The sequence below is a fragment of the Hirundo rustica genome, chromosome 6 (assembly GCF_015227805.2).
Source record: "Hirundo rustica isolate bHirRus1 chromosome 6, bHirRus1.pri.v3, whole genome shotgun sequence".
NCBI lineage: Eukaryota > Metazoa > Chordata > Aves > Passeriformes > Hirundinidae > Hirundo > Hirundo rustica.
In genome coordinates this window covers 14,546,932-14,564,560 of record NC_053455.1, presented here as the reverse complement: position 1 = coordinate 14,564,560, position 17,629 = coordinate 14,546,932, and the positions used below count along the sequence as shown (strand labels likewise).

Genomic DNA, 17,629 nt, shown 5'->3' with positions numbered 1-17,629 from the left:
TAGAAATGACATTGAACAGGTAAGTGAAACCTAGATTTAGGATATGATAAAATTAGGTAACTCAGCAGGGATTTTTTTCTGACTAATTGGTAGGACTGTGGGTGGAAATGTCTGAGGCATTGTGTGCTGTGTAAGCAAGCACGTCTGCTTACTGCACTCGCTCTTCCCCGAAATCATGTTCTGATACGTGTTTGCTGATTCCTTTTCCAACACAGATAAAGTCATGCTGCAATCTCTTGGTAACAGGCTGTCTGGGTGGACTTGGGAATTTTCACCTTATGAAAAGTCAGAAGTATCACCAAGGCAAGGTGTTGAAATATGACCAAGGCAAGGTGTTGAAATATCACCAAGGCAGGGTGTTGAAGTATCACCAAGGCAGGGCATTTCATGCTAGTTGGACAATTCTGTTTCCAGTGTAAAGAAAGACACGACAGACAAAATGTCACCTTTGTGATTCCCATACACACTTGGTCAGAGCACAGGGCTGAAGCTGTTCTGTAGTCTGCAGGAGCTCTACTTCCACCTGCTAAAGTTGCGCAGAATAGGGAGCTTCTTTTCTTAACCACCCATCATTGAATACTGTTATTATTTAATACTTGTATTGAATCTCAGATAATTGCTAAAGTGCTGAACTGCTGTCTCAATTTATCCACATGCAATTAATAATATTGATCACCATACACTGACCTTGAGAGTTAATAACTGTTTTTTCCCTTAGTTTCCATTGATGAATGGTGCTTTCTACATGCCAATTTATAATTTTGTCAAGGTGTCAGATCACAGGGTCTGATCCTGCAGACGCTGAAATGCAGACAGTGCTTTCTGCAATGTTTTTTTTTTCTTTGGGACCTATAAGAATATTCATATATCTCAGTCTAGGCTGAGAAAAATAAGTACTTTTTTATTTTTACAGGATTTTGCCTGGGGGAAGCCTATACAAATATTTGTGTAATAGCCAAATTACTTGAAATCTGTGTCGGATACCTACACAAAGATTTGAGGCTCCAAAAGTCAGGCTTTATTTTCTCCATCAAATAATTAGGTGGTTCTTTTCTTCATCTAAAGATAAAGTGTTTGTGTTCTTCCCAAAAAATCCTTTCCCAAAGTAAACACCCTGGTTAAGACACAGAGAGATAATTGAGGCAATTTATTTGTCTCATCTCTTTTGGAGAGACCTTTAGAAGTCTTTTTGCTCTAGGTAATCAGAACAACATCTTTTTCCCAATTACCGTGAAGAAACGGTATTTATGTTTATAAATATGTTTATTTATAAAATAGAATTTATTTATGGTTATCTTTTACTAATAGGCTCCTCTGCTTACCTAATACTCATCTTACTAGTATTATCTGATAATGAATCAACAGTACCGCTCCTGTTTTGTATGACATTTTTTCTTAGGCTTCTGCTGTCCAATATGTCTTTTTGCTTGTGCATATCCCTCTGCTGAGATCCCTAACAGCCGAATCAGAACCACTGCAGGCCTGGAAACAGAGAATGTAGCAAAAAAAAGTTCTGCTAAAGTCTCTGAAATATTTTCATTCTCTGCTGCAGAGAAAGTCAAGCAGGTTGGGAATGTGTGGAGTGGCACTCCCAACCCAGAGCCTGGCCTCACTGAGGAAAGCTTTGCATCGCTGTATTATCCAAGAGACACGTAGGGAGGGAGTTAGGGGGAAGAAATTCATCTCCACATTGTTTTTCTCACGTCAGCACTAACACTCATTGGTGGACCAGTATGTGGGAATGATGTGCAATAATCTCGCTGCTCCTTCTGCGGAGCAAATGGAGCACATTGTCCCATAACAGGCACCGTTCACACTTCAGCACTGATTTACCTTCCCCACAGACACATATAACTGCCCTCTTCTTTTGGGCAACTGGCATCATCTGAAGACACCTTATCTTTGTAAAAAGCATCTTGACAAACTCTTCAAATGCTGCCTCCTCCCTGCATTTGTACTTTCACCCCCTCCCCATTTCATCCTCAGCTAAAGCAGATTATTGAAAACTCCATTTAAAAAACACAGCAGTTTTATACTGAAAGATATCTAGAGGGCAGCAAATCCAGAGGGAAATCTCATCCTTCAATGCAAACGAAACCTCCTCTTTTATTGAATTTCTGAAAAATCAAACACAGAGTTATGTAAAGCTTTTTTCTTTTTTTCTTCTCTCTCTCTCTCTCCACAAAGCAGCAAGAATAATAAGATATCTCTATAAGGTTGAGATATAATCATACCTGGGAGCAAATTTTTAATTTGATTAAAGCTTACAGTACTGAGCAAAGCCTCTAAGTTCAGGTGTGAGTTATGAAGAAACTGCTCAGCCATCCATAATTCCATCTGAAAGCAAATGTGTTTTTAAAGTATTGCTGTGTGACATGGAATGCTCCTGAGTTATTTGTGTATAACCGTGCTTGTTGTGAAGGATATATTTAATTTAGTATTGTGTTATTGATTGCAATTTCATTTTCCTTCATGTTTGGTTCAAACTGTAGTTGGCCAAACAGCAGCTGGGTTCCATTTAACTGTTGGCAATGGAAATCAAGGTTTCTGTAACATCTTGCTTTATTGCATACTGCCTTCTTCAGCACATTTTGACACACTTTGGGAAATGTTTCTGAAATTACCCTTCCTAAATTTCATCACCAACAGTTGATGTATACAGTAATAGGGATGTTGGAAACCCCCATCTCTTGTCTCTAACATCTTATGTTTGGGGTTTGGAATTTGGTCATCAAGAAGTTATCAGAATGCTTAAAAGAAAGGAGAAAGCTTAAAAATAGCCATGCTGATGGTTTGAGGTTTTACTCAATTTTTGAAATTTTTCACTTTAATTGTGTATGAAAAAAATGGCATCTGCATGTTGAAAGGTGCAAGTAGAGGCAAATCAGTGCAGCTTTTTGTGGACGCTGTCTGTAACCACAGGGAAAACCAGACAGGTTCCTTTAAGCACACTTGGGAGTATTAGTGTCTAAATGTCAGAAGGGACATCTCCCATTCCCCACTTTCTGCAGCTGCAAAATGAACTGACCTCCATTGGTCTGACGTTCACTTTTATATTTACTGATGGAAGATGTGGTGTGAGAGTGGGTGATTCTTGTGGTCAAGGGGCAACATATTTGCATTGAAACAGGATAGGATGTCTAGAGAGAGCAGGATTGGTCACTGTGTGATGACATTTTTTGTTGGAGACTATGCCTGAAACAAGAAGTATTTATGTGGTACCTGACAGCATTTATGGCAAAGGCCGTATAAGAACACAGGCAATTTCCTGCTAATTGCTTTTCTTATTATGTACAGCTCCTCTTTCTGGCTCACACATGTGGGGATTTTGCATGCCTAGTATTACATTAGCATTGAAGTATCAGGGAATTTTTGTCACTAGAATAGTCAGTCGTTACTGAACAGGGAAAAGGCATCACCTTCCTTACTGTATCTGCTATCTCTCAACATCTCTGTGTTTCCTTTGCAGGAAGGGAAGATTCCCTTTCTTCCTTCATCTTCACTAGAATGTTCCTTTTGGCTCGGGTAATAGTTTGTAAGGTGACCCCTGGCTGGTTTTCTAAAGCAGCTGTGGGTTGTGAGGTGCTGGTTCAGAATAATGCACTGCCAAAGCCAGCTGACCTGCTGCTGTTAAGGGTCATAGAATCGGTGAGGTTGGATGGGACCTTAAAGGCCATCCAACTCCAACCCCTCTGGTATGGGAGATCCTGTTGGCCTTCAGGGCTGCATTTAATAGCAATATATGATTGGGGTTTTTTTATTTGTTTGGTATTGTGTGTCCTCTGCCCTGTGAGTAGTGGGTATATCTGAGCCATGAGAGGTTAAACTCTTTTGGATTCCTTTGGTTGCTCAGAAAACTTTCACTGCCCTGGGCTTCGTAGATGAAATATAAACACCATTTACATCTACTTAAAATCTGAATTGCACTTGAAATTTCTGTTCAGTCCAGTGGTGAATGTAGCTACTGTTAAATTGCTCCATTAACTATAAAGCAAAGTTTAATCTGCTGTGTTTTATTCTCATAAAGTGCTTCTGGGTAATGTTCCTTTTCATTGTGTCCCATTGACTTTATATAAAACTGAAAACTTTGTCCCAATTAAAAACAAATAAACAAACAAAAAAACCCAAAGAAACAAAAAAGGGATTAAAATACCCACGGAAGAAATGCAAAGGTTTACAAAAGAGAGAAGAAAAGAGGAGCATTACCAGGAAGAATTAAGAGGAGCAACACTGGAGCAACTTGTGTTTTGCCTTTTTGTTTCCAAAGGAAAAAGGTGGTCAAAGAGCTTGGTCAAAGAGCCCCAGTAAGCAGATCACCTCAACTAATTAAGGAAAAGACTACAAATGCAATGCAAAAAGGCAATTTTTTTTTTTTTTCCAGATAGACTTTTTCAGCTTCTAACATGGAGTTAATTGCCTCTTTCTTTTTTTTTTTTTTTTTTTTTTTTTTTTTTTTTTTTTTTCTTTATTTTTTTTTTTTCCCCTCCTTTTTTCTTGTAATGGTCCTTTGCATAGGTTTAGTCATCCTTGAGGGCAGCTGCTCCAAGTATACAGCAATTGCCAGATGATTACTTCTTTAATGTTTTCACTGAGTACTTTGCTGGTTAACCTCCTTAACTGGAGAGCTGCTTATTGTTATTTATGTCTTGTCAGCATCGAGGTTCATTAAGCATCGGTAAATGACATGTTTTCATATCTGCTGACACTAGAAATGCAATATGATTGATTGCAAATTGACTTCAGTGCAGCAATAGAGTGCATTTAACACACATCAGTGGATCATTTGTACAAGCAGAGCTCGAATTTTTATGGCTGTTTATGTCTCTCTAATACCCAAGTATAAATTCTCCCAAGCCAAGTGATTCTTAGTAAAACCGAACGCAAAACTGTCCAACGAGTGATCACGTATCCCAGGCTGGGTGTCAGCACAGGAAGTTTTTGGCTGGCAGGAAGCTGAAAGTGGTGAAACAGCCCTGATTGCCTGAGCTGTGCCAGGAGGCACAGATGGACTGGGGCATCTCTTGTGAGCATTCCCTGCCTCAGGCTGTACCAGGAGTAGCTCCCCAGCACTGTCCCAGTGCAATAGCACTGTCAGGCACTGGGGATCTCCTGTGCTTCGGAGGCCGGGGGTAGTGATCTTCCTTACCAGTGCTTGGATCTCCTCCCTAGGATGAGCTCTGACCCCATGCCAAAGGCAGCTAAACAGCAGCTGTATCGCTCCAGGTTGTCTCTGCCCAGAACTGTACATTCACTCACATTTGGCTGCTTGTCCCTCACTGGAGTACAGGCTCTCCGACTTGTTTCCTTCTGACCAAAGTTTCTAGGAACTACTGACATTTCTGTAGTTCTGAGACTGCTCTTGTCTGTACCAGTGTGCTTGGATTGGAGTAGGTCAGCTTCACAGACACATCTGAATTTCTAGACCTCTGTCTTCTGAAATTTGTCTCAGTGGCAGAGGTAAAATTTTCAACTCTGCGGATCCAGGCAGATCATATAGTAAAGATTTGCCTTCAGCTAGGAAAAAGATATAGTTATGTTTATTAAACAACAAAAAGCAAACAGCAAACAAAACAAAACAACAACAAAAACCCCACAAACAAAAAAATCACCACCACTAACAATAAAAAGCAACTCCATAACACCAAAAGAAAAAAAAAAAAAGGGGGGGGGGGGGGCAGGGTTGGAGTGGGGAAAGGCTTATTGAGGAAAGGTTATTATTACAAAGCATCATCAGGTTTCAATTTAACAAAACACTGTAAAATGAAAGAAAACCATGAATGCAGGCAGCAGCCCTGGGAGCATTCAGTGCTGATTTACTATGCCAGGACATATCTCCTGTAGAGTTAGATTATTATTTTTCTCTACTGTTCTGTCACACATTGTTTCATGTCTGAGATTCCTCACTAGTAACTGAGGAAAGGCAGAAAGGATTTATTCGCATTAAATCCATTATTTTATGTACTGGAGAAAACAACAACAACAACAAAAATTGAAAATCTCTTTGAAATCTCTTTGGGAAGAAAGGAAGATCTTACATTGTTTTAATTGGGGTAGCGTTGGCAATTTACAATTTATACATAAGTCAAAACATTTTGACATTCATTTGGAGTATCTGACTCTTAGCTTATGCTTTTCTTCTGTTGGAATATTTGCAATATGCTCATGGCTTTCTTTATATGCTACAATAACTTTCTTGTTTTGTCATATGAAAATGAAATTAAACTTCAGATTGCCTTTTCTGTATAGAAAAGATAGGAGCTTCTGATCTAATCTGTTTGATTGGTGACCTTCCTGAAGAAAACTGTCATCTTCCTTGTTATACTTACTCTCACTAAATACCCAGAACCATATTTGCTCATGGGCAGCTGGAGTACTGGTTGTGTTTGCCCCCTGTGGATTGGACCATGTCAAACAGCCTTGTTTCAGCACTTTCAATAACAGAATGCTGAATTAATATTATGGCCCCCTAACAAAATTGCTTTGATGTAAGATTCCAATATCCTTATTTCATTACAAAGACATAATACTTGTTTAGCATTCTGTTATTCATTGGCTGGGATGATCTAGATGGACTTACTAGGAGTCCAGCTATGGAGCTCATGCTGGGGTAGTCAGACAAATTAAGGCAAATTTCAGTCCAAGTTTAAGGCTATAAGGTGGAGCAGATAGCAGAGCTGGTTATTTCAATCTTTGCCATCAACATGCTGATTGTCACTGCATCTTTTTCCCAACTTTGCTGGTTTTTATCAGAGTGCAAGGCCAGATCCTGCCCTGGGTAAACCTGCAGTGTACTGGCAGCAAAGGCTGTAAACTGTGTCTTAATGTGTATTTTAAAAACAGAGCACCTGTTGGTCGCAAAATATGATTTTTTTTTTTTAAGGAAGGCAATTATAAACTTGAGGAAGGATGGAAAGATGAAGAAAAATGGACTAAGAGAGGTTTGGATGTCAACTAAAATCTTGATAATTTAATCAAACTCTGCTTGTGCACGCAAGTAAGTATGAACAACAATTGAAAGGAAAGAAGAAATAACAACTGCTCTGTGTGTCTTCAGGTAGCACATACATTTCTTATAAAATTTACCTGGAGCCATAGTATATAAAATATGGTATGCACTAACCTAGTAATAACCAAACAATTTAAGGTCATGCAAAGTTTTACCATTTCTCTTTTGTTTCTTAAAATCAAATAAAACATAATTTTATTTCAAGAACATTGAAGGATAATTTATAGAGAACTATAACTCTCGATGATGATTCCGACTAACAACAAAATGCAAGAAAACAAGATCCCAGAGCTCATCAGAATGTCTCTTAAAATCTGCTGGAGACATGCTGGGGTCAGGCTTTCTCAGAGGCACTGCAGACTCCATTTCTTCCATCTCTGGCTGTCCAAATAGCAGTGCCAGGCTGTAAGACATAGAAATGCTTTTCCTCCAAGTTGCCTCAAGATCCCAGACACTCTGCAGACAGAGAAAACTGCCTCTGACATCTTCTGAAGATCATGGTCCAGCAAAGGGGTGGGGGCAGATATGTGTCACTTCTCAGCTTGCTGTGAGTGCTCAGAGGCTGCTGCCCATCACAGAGCTGTGGCCAGAACCACTGGCCCAGCCAGGAGTGCAGGGGGACGTGGAGCTGGAGCCAAGCAGAAGGCTGTCGTCCTGCTCTGCATGGCTGTCTTGGTTTTGAAAAGACAGGCGTCTGCTATGGAGAGGCAGGCCTCTCTAGGAAATGAGGAATTTGAATCCTTCCCTCCGTGTTATTATAATTTGGAAGATTAAAAATAAAACTTTTCAGTCAGAGCTATGGGGAAAAGGAATAACAGTCCTTTACTAGTAAATATAACAGGACAGACAAAAAAACTAACAGCAATTATAACAATAGTAGAACAGAACCAAGAACCCCGAGGACAAACGGTGGAAGCTCCGGCGCTGATGGCTGGAAGCCGGGCGCGGTGGACTGTCCTCCGCAGGCAGGGGGTGTCCTCGGCAGGCAGAGGTGGCAGTGCCGGAGAAGCCGCAGCGTCTGGACCCAGGCTCACCCAAAATCCAGCAGGACAGCGAAGAAACTCCGAATTCCTGGGTACTCCAACAGATGGTAGAATTCCCAGGACCAGACTCCTTCGTTAACCGTGGACTCCAGCAGCCAGCCGTGGCCCGATCCCTGCTCCCCCCCGGAAGAAGAAAAAAAAGCCGCGAGATCCCCCCACCCCCAGCTCTCTCCGGGAGCTTTTTTCCCTCCCCCAAAACTAAGTTATCAGTTCTTTTGTCCAGGTTAAGCACTCAGCACTTAGTCTCCTAGCAACTTGGGAGGGGGAAAAAATTCTACAGGAGACTTAAACCTCAACAATGGCTCCTCTGGTTTTGATAGACAGGGATATGAGTATTAATGGTACACATAGTTGCAAGGATGACCAAAATTGAGCATAAACACCAAAAGGACCAGTATTTCATTAAGGAGGATAAATTTATTGACTGTCTAGACCGAAGCTAGTTTTGTATTCACACTTTAAAACTTCTAATTAAGGTTTACACTTATACTGTCTAGCCATTCCCAGGTTAGTTTTATGAAAACATTAACCTTGACATTTTGACAACTTTTTTCCTTTCATTTAGTCTCTCATTTAAAACTATTTTCATTGTCTGTGGTTTAGTAATTCCCTTGGTCTGCTTACACAACCAAGCCCTTTGAAGAGTGACAGCTCAGTGTGCCCAGTGGCGGCTCCCAGCACAGTGTTTAATTCTCAGTTCAAGCTGAGCAGTGGAGCTCTACCTCTGTGGCACTGCGCCAGCATCACACCGTGTTTTGCAGTGAGAGATGTGAAATTTGCCTCCACACCTACACAGTGCACCTGTGAGAACAACACCACAGCTTGTGGGACCCAGGGCCCTGCAGAGGATGTGGGGCTCTCCCTCACCTTTGTGCCTTGGCAAGCAGCTCCTGCTGTCCCTCCTGCCATCACATGCATGCACAAGTCCTGCACCTCCCAGGACAGTCTGTTTCTCTAAAAGGTGCTCCCGCTTCTGCAGGGGACACCCTAAGCAGTTCCCTGTAGCTTCTGTCATGGGACCAAGCAGAACAGCATGCAAAGCTACCTGATAGTGCCACAGGTTGATTTGGAAAGTCCAAGTTCGGCATTGTTGTATCAGGAAATGCCCCAAGTCACCTTAATGCAAGACATACTGAAACCTTTCTGCCCCAGCTCTCCGAAGATATTTAGGCAGAAATGTACGTAAACTATGTATGTATGCAGGGGGGTGCTGTGAAAGTCTTACAGGAATGTTTCCATGGCTCACACAATAAATAAGCTCTTAAATTTTACTGATGTATTTCTTCTCAGCTACTTTTCTCTGCAAAGCTGCTGTGGTTATTAACTCATTGGAGATCACAAGGGATGAGGCAAGACATTTGGATGTTAATGGCAGCACTTTGATAGACAATTAGCGGGAGAGAGAAGTTGTAATGTCTCTCCCGAAGGAGAGAGGAGAACACATCAACTCTTAGGAAAGGAATAACCCTCACCTCTGCATCCCTGCATATTTTTCTTTAAGAATGCATTGTGTTGGGGAATTTCAATCCCACTGACTCCATATGAGAAACTGATCTTTCAGTTTTACTGGAAGAAAGGAAAATGAAGGGTTTTGTTGTTTGGAATAACAGAGAAAAAGTCGTAAGATGGCATAATTCAGATCAAGCTCCTGTGGAAGGAAAGAAAGGTTGCTGAAAGAAATTGCCAGAGAACAGAAATGCCTGCAGAGAAGCAGGAATATAAATAGTGTGGCTGTGCCCAACCCTTCCTGTGAGACTCCTGCATGTCCTCCCGCTTCTCTTTCAAGTATTGTCCAGCATGTTGTTGACTGGATAAATTGAATTCACTCTCTGGTTCCAGTTGTAGGAGTTCAAGATGAGAGCACTGAGTTGCTTGCTCTTACCAAAGGTGACTTTCTAACTCGAGTGTGGATCAGAAACTAAGAATGGTGATATTTTACAAAGTCGGGCTACCAAAATGTGAGAGATTCTGCCTCATGTAAAGCCAAGGGGAAAAGAAGGCTGGGACTGCATTTTTAATAGTGTTTGGGAATACAGGTTCCCAAGACAGGCGACGCACGTCCTTGTGAGCATGAGGGAACAGTGAGGAAAGTGTGTGACCCTGTGTCACCACTTCCCTGCTGGAGAGGCTGACAACATGTTTATAGCAGGAACACAGTCCCTGTTCCCAAGGTGGGGTGAGGCAACGGGGATCTGAGGAACCAAACAAACACCAGTTTTACTCCTGAAGAGCAAATACATCTCTCTGTTTGCACAAAGTAAGCATCTGAGGATTAACTGGAAAAGGGTAAATGTGGGATTTTGGTATTGGGATCAGGCTTTAGAGAAATCTGATGAAGCAAGTAGTGAATAGGGCTTGAAATTGTGTACAGGGCTATAAAACAGGCCTGGCAATGAAACTGATAAGAGATGAACCCTTGGGAATCCTGGAACAGAAATCCTCATTGATCTCTTCTGGCACTGAGAAAGAAAAATGCAGGTCTACAGATTGACAAGCAGTATGTGAGGAAAAAAATTCGACTGCACTCAGGTGATAATCCCAAATCAAAAGCAGTTCAGAAGAAAGAGAAGTGTCTAAGCCTTTTTGTTTATAACTGAACTTTACAATCATGGATGTTATTCCCTGAGGTCATGAATTCCAAAATTAAATTTAAAAGGAAAAAAAAAAAAACAAAAAAAAAAAAAAAAAAAAAAAAAAAAAAAAAAAAAACCAAAACAAAAAAAAACACACCCAGAAGAACATATACACTGTGGTATCAATAAATTGTTTTCCTCACCATGCAAAAGAAGGAAAAGACTGCCCCAAACCATCTTTATTAATTCTGTAACATCCCAAGGTAATGCTCTGTGTCAGAAATGTAAATATTTTCCTCAGAGGAAAATATTTTTTTATCACTCCAAAGATTAGGGGTACTGATTTACCATTAACAATTTATTTATTTCTTTATTAACAGTTTATTAATATTAGAAAAATCTGCTTTGTTTTCTCACATTAGTTTTCTTTTCTCACTTCACCTACATTGGATTGCAAAATTTGGCCCAGCAAACCATCTTTTCAACACATATGACCCTCACTGACAAGAATATTGATTTTGTTTTAGGGAACTTGCCCTGGCATTTAAGTCTGCAGTGTCTGATACCCTTCTCTGACACAAACCTTATGTATGAATTTGAAGCCTTAATTTTTGCCTTTTTGTAAAATATGACTTTTGGGAAGAGAGTTCCCCAGCTTCATCCTTCTAATAGGTGGAATTCTTCTTCTGGTTTACAGAATGGATGTGATTGTGGCAAGTTTTCATATATTATCTTTATCTAAATATCTCTATTAATTTAAATAGTTCTTTTTCTGTCATGGTAGTTAGTTCTTGGATGCCTTATGGAGTGCAATGGTCTCCTCTTTCAGTCTGCGTTTTAGCATGCAAGACAAGATTTCCAGCCTTCTGTCATGAGAAAATGCTCCTCTGATCACCTCCATAAGCCCCTCCATGCCTCTCTTTTGATGTGAGCTCTTGCATGCAGCATCCAGATGGGATTTCTCTCTATTTTTGTATAAGAAGTTTCAGTAAGAAATTTTGCATAAATGCTGGTTCCCTCAAGAAAAAAAAAGGACTCTTTCTGAGCCTGTTCGCTTATAAAAATACATAGGACACGGACATGCGCTTGTGGTATCCCAACACCATGTCTGTCACTGTGTCCTTTACCTCCAACACACAGGGAAGGTCCAGCTGAACAGCCAGCGTTTCCTGGGGCACATCCTAAGTAAAATACAAAATCAAAAAATAGGGGGAAAATACCAAACGACAACAGCAAACCGAAAACAAAACAAATCCCAAAAAACCCAAACCGAATGAAAAACCAAAAAAAACCCACCAAAACAAAAAGTGTGTGTGAGTTGCTGTATGGCTATTATTCAATGAATTTTAAGCAAGAAAACGCTTGAAACCAATTTGTGGTTTGAGCATGAGACACCTTCTTTTTGTTGGTCTGCCCTTGCCCACCCGTCCATGTTCTGTTCCCTTGTAGCTGCTGGCTGCAGGAATACACTTAGCAGAGGCAAAACTACCCAACCCTAGGGCTGGAAGGAGCAGCCCTTCATGGCATGCTGGCAGTGCCAAGGGCCAGCACATGAAAGCAGGTTGCTGCTGCCAAGGAGGAGCCAGGATGAAGGTCCAGCTGGTGTGAAGTGCTGCCCTTCTGCAGGCTCAAGGCAGCTGTGCTGGGCTGCCTGAGCTGTGTGACTGCTCCGTGCCAGGGGAAACGTGAGGGAACGCATCTAAATGCAGTTAGTGGGGCAGAATCTGATAGCTCTGGTCTGGAGCAAACTCTAATCTCTAAGAGACAGACATGACCCAGGTGTGAGGTGGGGCTGGGATAAAGGGGAAATGTTAGAGACAGAACTTGTCAGAAGGGGGCTTTACCAGATGGCTGATACTCCTGGATTTCACTGAGGATATAGAAAATGCAACAGCTGTGAGTAACTGCACTCAGTCTTTGTGCAAAACTATTTCATTAGAAGACTCTGTCTAGTGATTGTTGCTCTGATTTACTTCTTTTCTAAAGTTTATTTTGCACTTACAGTTTGTGAACTGATCCGGCTTAGACTTTAAGATGCTGGCATTATGTCTCCAGTTTGAAGCATTTTGTTGTGTCACTCCTTGTTTCTAGTGCCAAGATCACAGTCAGAAGGGAGTCACCCATGAAGAATTGTCCATGCAGCTAAGCAAACTTTCATGGATAAAGTTCAAAACAGAAAAGGTCAGTTATACATATGTAGTTTTGTATATTTCTATTTTTCTGACTTATGAGGAGGAGTCTTTGTGAAATAATACAGGAAGAATTTTTTTGTTTGCCTTTTTTTAAAGAGTTATTTGTGGAAAGTACTGTATAGAAATGAGTTTTTACCTGAAGTTGTCTAGAAACAAGCTGGATCCAAACACACTTAAACTAGAAAAAAATGTGAGATTAATGAGGTGAGGCTCTGGTATATCTAGTCTTTTGGCTTCCTCCTAACTTTAGAGGTACACAAAAGTCCATTTTTTGGGGAAGATTTAAAGCAGAGCTCCAAACTGGCTGATAAAAGTTACCAGTCTTTTAACATGAATCTGTACATCTCATTTCTGTTATAACTCTCCTATTTTTGTGGGGTTTTTTATCTAAGCAGTGGGTCTCCCAGAGTGGCTTTTGTACTTTGCAGGACCTTGTGCTAATAGTTTGCAAATGTGTGTGTATATCTCAATTTTTCAGAAAAGATTGTTGCGTTGGAATATTTGGAATTTTTTGCAAGTTGGAAAGGAAAGCTCAGGTGCATACCAAAGGGCTTCTGCCTTGTGAGTGTTTCAGACTTGCTGTAGTCTTTCCTTGATCTATATAACTATCTCACAAAAGCAATATCGAGCACATGTGTGGCCCCAATTCCTGCATTTTTTAAATATCAAGAATGAATACATTTTGCTTGTCCCTTGTGGTCCGATCCAAAAGATTCCCAAGGGGTTTAGATCAGGGCTGGTGGTGTTTTAGGACAAACCATGTCCTGACACATAGAGTTAACAGAATTACCCTGGAAAACGTTTTAGTCTACTTTAAAGTCTCTTTTTTAAAATGCTTATTTTTAGCAGGGAGGAAACTGCCTGGTTTTTAGGAGTGCTTTACTACTATTACCCTCACTCCTAATCAGATTGCTCTTCAGTACTTAGCTGCATCTTTGTGCTAACATTAAATAAACATAAACCCCAACTTGGAAACATAGAATAATAGTATTTTGCTTTCTGAATCCTGTTCTGGATGAAGTTCCTGGGTACCTTGAACTCCCAAGTATCTAATACCAGCAACACTGTACCACAGAATGAATGTACCTGACCACAGGTAGAACTAAACTGCACTTTGTCCTTGAATACAAAAATTACTCTCCTGTGAGAGGAGCCTTTATAAAATATGTTTCTTGGTTCTCTTTCATGCCAACAACTCTTTTTTCTTCCACTAACAAAATAAAGGTCAGAAAAAATGGATACTAAACTGCGGTCATGAATACAAACACTAATTTTACTTGTGTGACTTCCCCTTTTGCAGAAACCTCTACCCACAAAGTCAAAACTGAGGCTAAAATCTCTCAGAAAAGAGCAACCATCTTACGTCTTGGCCCATTGTTCATCTCTTTTCCAGGCCAAGCAATTCTTTGCTGCTGAATTATTTACTGAGAAGGAGAATCAGCTTTATTCATCAGAGGAGCATTAGAATCCAACAGGACTGTGAATACATATTTAAAATGTTTACTGGTGTTTGAGGATATTCATTTAAAGCCTTTAGAGACTAGGTTGTTCATTACAACTTCAAATGAGGTTTGCTCTAACTATTTTTAACTTTCCAGATGCTTGTCTTGGCTTTTTGTTCTGCCCTGAGTGCATGGCTTTTTATTTTGTGCTGAAGGTTTCAGAAGCAAGATGTTATATGTGATATGAGATTACCTTATGTGGACATGGTGTGTGGTAATTTAGGCTTGAATTTATCCATGTTGCATGATGAAAGGTGGGGGGAATTCCATTGAATTCCACTGAGGGGGAAGGAAATTCCAATTCTCCTTCTGTTTAAGGCTGCAGTGTCATGGTTGCAGTGGCTTCGGAATATTATCCCACTATGCCTGAGAAGCATTTAATAGCACTACACTGATGTCTTGCTCATTAAATCACTCTCATGGATATTCTGCTCCTGGTGCAATCAGAGATAAACAGTGCTAATGCTTCCTCATAGCTATTAGCATTTCAAAATCTTACACTTCAAACAGTTCTTTCACATTTCCTCAAGATTTTCAGTCTTCTTTTGGATTACTTCTCAGAATGGAACACAATGAAATATTTATTAAGCTTTCTGGAGAAACTCTGGAGGCAAGATTTATTAATAGTGAAAATTCATTACTGATGCTGTTGTTCTCAACTGATAAGAAGTTTTATGCCTCTGTATGTTATATTTTTACTTTTTAAAAGATGATGTAGCTTGCAACTGCTCACTATCAAAAACCCTTCTCTGGCTCCTGAGCTGGCAGAAGACTGAATCCTCTGTGTTTGGGGTTAACAGCCAAATCTCCTGACCTGTACTTGTAAGCTCAGCTTGTATCAGCTAAGGCAAAACAATTTATGTAGTCTGCTATTCACATATTTCTCTCAAGGCTGCTTCTGATTGTCTAGATCTGACTTCTCTTTTCATGTCTTGCATCTTAATACCAATGCTTCACAGAAGTTTATCTCCATCCCCTCTGCCTATGCCTCTGCCATTTGGTTCCTTGTAATAAATCTCCAAGCCAAATTCAGTGAATCAAAATTTAGAATTTTATTTTGAGACTTAAACACAGTCTCCCATAGCCACAATTAAAAGGAACAGCGTCGAATCCTGGGGTTTCGGCACTGGGTGAACGCGGTAACAGACTCTGTCAGCCCGCCACCCCCTCTGTTCACAAATTGTGTCCAACATTGCTGGTTTTTATACAGTCTTCCACTGAGAGTAGACAGAGACCGTAGAACTCTTGCTTCTTGGTAGCTTCATTAGATATTCATGTTCAGGTCCGGAGTTCGTTGAATGGATTCTCAGAGTGGAACAATGCTGTGATTGCCGTGTCCAGAGAAGGTTTGGAAATGTTAAATCGGGCCAGAACAGATAAGATACCGATCTGATTCTAATCCTTTGATCGTTAGCGCGCCCATCTCCCATTTTCCGTTCTTTTAGCCCTTTTTGTTTGGTTATCCCGAAGCGGTTCCCGGCAGGAATTCCTTTTTTCCCAACCCTCGTGTCCCTCCATGCAGCTTTAGTCTTAGTTAACCCTAAACACACTTTTAGGTTTACTGATCTTAAATCAGACTGAACGCAGATCAATTTTACATTGCATCTTATTACATTTTACTGTGAATTAATTACATATCACAATACCTAACACGAATTAACTTTAGGTCATATATCACATTCCTCATGTCCCAGTACAGCAGTCCATGATCCAGCACTTCCAGTGGTGCATGCTATGACTGAGATTAGGGGTATTACAATTTTGCTGGGGTGGAAATAGATTGTTTTTTATATTGCTATGATGGTGGGCAGAGCTCCTCTTCCAGGAAAACTAGATCCCTTTCAGAGCCTTTCTGAATTGCTAACCTTAATTTTACATTCTTACCATGCATTTGAAGCACCCGTGGCTAAAGGGACTTTTAGAGATTAAGTGGTGCAAAGCTAACCTTTCCTGTGGTCAGAAACTCTTAAGTGTCATCCTAAAGACTCCAGACTATAGGGCTCAGGGCTCACCATGATGTGGTAGGGATTAAGGCATTTGTGTGAAACATTCTTTGTATAAAAGGATAACACAGTCCTCAAACACATTGACTTTAAATCCTTTGTTTTACATTGGCAATCCTAAGTATATAATTGCATTTCAGTACAAATTGCTTGTTGCATTTAAATACAAGTAAATCCCACATAAAACTTGCTGTTCTGAATGCAAAGCATTTTAAGTCAGTGTTTCTAAAACAACCCCCAGTGCTCCATCAATGCTGTGATCTGAGCAGGCTTTGCCTTCCTATAACCTGCAGAGAATGAGAGTGAGCAGAGACCTGATCCTTCCTAAATCCACCTCTCTCATCTGGAAGAGAAAAAAACCAGCATAATGTGTAATAATATTACAAGGGTATAAGCCAAAGCCTGGTCTTCCCTCCTGGTTTCTTTTCCCATAAATAAGATTAGTTGTTTTCTTGTCCCTAAATTGCCTTCAAAATACACTTTCATCTAGGGAAAGGCACAGAACCCTTTTAGAAAGCAATGCCAGCAAACCATATGCTGCCTGGTTTTCATTAAAGATACACTCTGATGAAACCCCTCACCTTAAACCAAACCTTTTCTGTCCTGGGGGGGCTGGAAGTCTGTACTTGATGACTGCAGTTGGTAAAACACAACACACTGTGACGTGATCAGTGTTCTAGCACATACAATCACCACACCTCACTGTGTAGTTTGTGATGGGAAATTACTTGCTAAAAGGAAATGTTCTGTTGTGCCCCAAAATGAATAATGAGTCATGGGCAAACCTATAAAAAAATTTCTTTGAGAAAAACCTTGTTAGAGTAGCTGAGCTGTCAGTAAGGAGAATGGTGGTGGGGTTTGTTACCTATATGGACTACTTTTATTTCAGCTCCTTGTTCTGTCTTGATGTTTGCTAGTTTGCTACCTGTCTAACATTAAATTATTTTATCTGAGAACAATAGGGGTAGTTGGAATCCAGACGTCTCTGTGCTCCTCCTCTGCTGTGGTGAGGGGCTAAGACATCCCTTAGTAATTACCTTTCTTTGAAATTGCAAAAGACCAAAGCCTTTACCTCTCATTAATGTCCAGATCTGTTTTGACTTATTTTTCTCACTTTGCCTAGATTTAATTAGAATTTTAAAGAAAATGCAGCTTTATGGCTGTGATAATCATCCAGGAATAATTTCTGAACCTCGCCATGAGCTTTGCCGCTCCTTATCGAGGCGCGGCTCATCCCAAGCTGCCGCAGTAAGCCTCCCCTTCCTTGGGAAAACAATCATCTCTCCGAACGTTTCCACGCCGCGTGTGAG

The 17,629-nt window shown here is 40.5% G+C and overlaps 1 protein-coding gene across 7 annotated transcripts in view; it reads left to right on the top strand.

Annotated features, from left to right (window-relative positions):
* Positions 1-17,629, top strand: part of TUNAR (TCL1 upstream neural differentiation-associated RNA) — a 164,183-nt gene that overhangs the window by 11,394 nt on the left and 135,160 nt on the right. For 5 of the 7 annotated variants that reach the window (XM_058421202.1, XM_058421204.1, XM_058421203.1 and 2 more), the window contains exon 2: positions 12,714-12,803. The exons of the other annotated variants lie outside the window; for them this stretch is intronic. The gene's annotated coding sequence lies outside the window, so the exon portion shown is untranslated. The remainder of the gene's footprint in view (positions 1-12,713; positions 12,804-17,629) is intronic. 7 annotated transcript variants of the gene reach the window in all.